This window comes from Pinus tabuliformis, chromosome 6 (genome assembly GCF_031772625.1).
Source record: "Pinus tabuliformis cultivar Carrire ecotype Pingquan chromosome 6, CPIR1, whole genome shotgun sequence".
Classification (NCBI taxonomy): domain Eukaryota; kingdom Viridiplantae; phylum Streptophyta; class Pinopsida; order Pinales; family Pinaceae; genus Pinus; species Pinus tabuliformis.
In genome coordinates this window covers 1662879379-1662882646 of record NC_142292.1, presented here as the reverse complement: position 1 = coordinate 1662882646, position 3268 = coordinate 1662879379, and positions in this window count along the sequence as shown.

Below are 3268 nucleotides of genomic sequence, written 5' to 3'. Positions count from 1 at the left end.
ACCCATTTGAGAAGAAATCGCGCTGAACCTTAGATCCGAATTTCAGAGCTTTTCGCGCGATATTTGCGGAGATATGATCTGAGGAATTTGGTCTTTTTGCAGACTCCTGAATTACATTCAAAACAGGTGACCTGGGGAAAATCGTCATAACTTTCTCTCTGGGGATCGGATTGAAATTTCGTAAGAATTTACAGAAAGAGGACGGGCTATAGTTTCTTGTGTGCATGTTTCAAATCCAAAGGTTGAAACGTGACTCGTGGCACGTCGTACAAGTTCGCTCTACTGAACTAGTCTAGAAGCAAGTCACTGTGGGATATTTCACATAACTCTTCCTTGGAGAATCCAATTTGGGTCAGACTTGTGGCATTGGAAAGAGGACGCAGAAGGCTACTACAGATCACAATTTCAGAACTAGATGATCCGAAATTACAGAGATACATCAGATTCAATATCAGGCTTCTACAAAGTGAAAAAATGTGTGTAGTTTTTTTTTTTAAATTTTTGCGTAAGCTTGGTTTAACGGAATTCAAAGGGCATAGTAAAGCATTATTATCGGTAACTGATGCCCCGAGGAAAGAAAATGCAAACACCTAGTAAGGAACCTGAAAGCTCTAGCATGACTCATGAAGAAGAGGAATAAATGCTACATGATATATCAAAATTACAAGAACAAGTGCAACAAATGTCACGCTCACAAAAGCTAACAGAAGCTAAGATAAATGGCGTGGAATGTAAGATAAATGGCGTGGAATCTAAGATAAAGGGCATGGAAGCTAAGATGGATGATTCGAAGACAGATTTGAAGAGGGACATGGCAGAATTGAAGACAGATTTGACAAATTTTCTACAAGAAATACTTACTAATGGTGAAAAGGTTGTAAAGGAAACTCATGATGTGAACAAAAGTAATGTTAATCATGATTCCATAGACTCTAATGTTGGATCGAAGACCCACCATATTCCAAAAATCGATATGAGGAAGTTTGATGGCAAGGATCCCGCCACATGGATATTACAGATGGAGCAGTTCTTCGATCTCAATAATGTGCAAAACACACAAAAGGTACGTATGGCAACTGTATATTTGGAACCAAATCAGTTTGTATGGTATCAATGGCTTTGCTCTCGTAAAAAATTTATCACTTGGGCAATTTTTACGGAAGAATTGATAGCACATTATGAAGATACAAAAAGCAACACTTTTTTTAGCCAATTGATAAGTCTCAAACAAAAGGGTTCAGTAATGGAGCACATTGAGGAGTTCCAAAAATTGAACATAAGGGTAAAAGATATTCCAGAGGAGCATAGGATTGATGTGTTCATAGGGTCTTTAAAGGATAATATCCAACATGATGTTCGCCTTTGGGAACCTGATTCATTAGAGAAGGCATTCAGGTTAGCAAGAAAAATGGAAAGCAAAATTATGGCAACCAGGAAGCATACCACTCACAACTATAAAGACGGAAGTGTTGTTGCCCCTAGTCTTCCACAACCTATAAGGTTGACACCACAACAATTGGAAGAAAAAAGAGCAAAAGGGCTTTGTTACAGTTGTGATAGCAAATACACTAAAGGTCATAAGTGTGCTGAGAAGAAATTATTCTACATAGATTGTGAAGAGGAAGAAGAAAAGGAGCAAGAAAGGTCAAAAGAAGAAGATATACTCCAGGAACAAAGCCTAGATGAAGAACAAATAAATCCGACCATATCTTGTAATGCATTGGCGGGAATTACCACTCCTCAAACCATCAAGATAGAAGGACAAATCAAGAAGAAAAAGGTAATAGTGTTGATTGATTCAGGAAGCACCCACAATTTTATTCATTGTAGGGTAGCAAAAGAATTGAATTGCTTCCTATATCCATCACCAGAGTGTCAAGTGATGATTGCAAATGGAGGAACAATAAATTGCTCTGGAAAGTGCCATAATATCAAGCTATCCATGGGAGAATATGTATTGACTAGCCCAATGCTTTCCATTCCAATGGGAGGTGCTGATGTTGTACTAGGAGTCCAATGGCTACAATCCTTGGGTACAATAGCTTTTAATTTTCAAGAACTTTTCATCAAATTTTCTACAGAAGGAAAGGAAGTTGAATTAAGGGGTATTGCAGGGAAACCAGGAAAGATAATCAGCTCTAATGGTATGACAAAGCTTCTAAAAAAGGAGCAAAGAGGTGTAATTGCACAATTATGTTCGCTAGATGTTTCCACATTGGAATCATCTATTTCTCCAGATCTCCAAAAAGTCCTGGACAATCATTCCAAGGTATTTGAGACTCCCAAAGGTCTCCCACCTATGCGTGATCATGATCATGCTATTCATCTGATTCCAGGAAGTGTTCCTCCAAACATCAGGCCGTACAGATATCCCTATGTCCAAAAAAGTGAAATTGAACGTATGGTTGCAGAAATGCTAGAGGCTGGTATAATTCAACCAAGTCAAAGTTCTTTCTCTGCTCCAGTAGTATTGGTGCACAAGAAGGATGGATCATGGCGCATGTGTCCGGATTATAGGGAGCTCAACAAGCTCACTATTAAAGATAAGTTTCCCATTCCTGTCATTGATGAATTACTGGATGAATTGCATGGATCAATTTACTTCACCAAGTTGGATCTTCGTTCGGGATATCATCAAATCAGAATGAAGATTGAAGACATTCCGAAAACGACATTTAGAACTCATGAGGGTCATTATGAATTTTTGGTCATGCCTTTTGGCCTTACCAATGCACCTTCAACATTTCAAGGTTTGATGAATTCAATTTTCAAACCATTCCTTAGAAAATTTGTGTTAGTATTTTTTGATGATATACTAATCTACAACAAGTCTTGGAAGGATCATGTTGAACATGTTGACAAGGTGCTACAACTATTGGAGGAGAAACAATTATATGCAAAAAGATCCAAATGTTTCTTTGGAGTCCAGGAGGTGGAATATTTGGGTCATATTGTATCTCATGAAGGAGTTAAGGTAGACCCTAGCAAAATTAAAGCCATTAAGGAATGGAAAATCCCCACATCCATAAAGCATCTGCGAGGATTTCTTGGGTTGACAGGGTATTATCGCAAGTTTGTTAAGAATTATGGGAGAATAGCAGCACCTCTAACAACATTATTGAAGAAAGATGCATTTTCATGGACTCCGGAAGCAACAAAGGCCTTTGAACATCTTAAAGAGGCAATGTGCCAAGCACCGGTCTTAGCTACACCGGACTTCACAAAAACCTTTATTGTGGAATGTGATGCTTCAGGAAATGGAATTGGT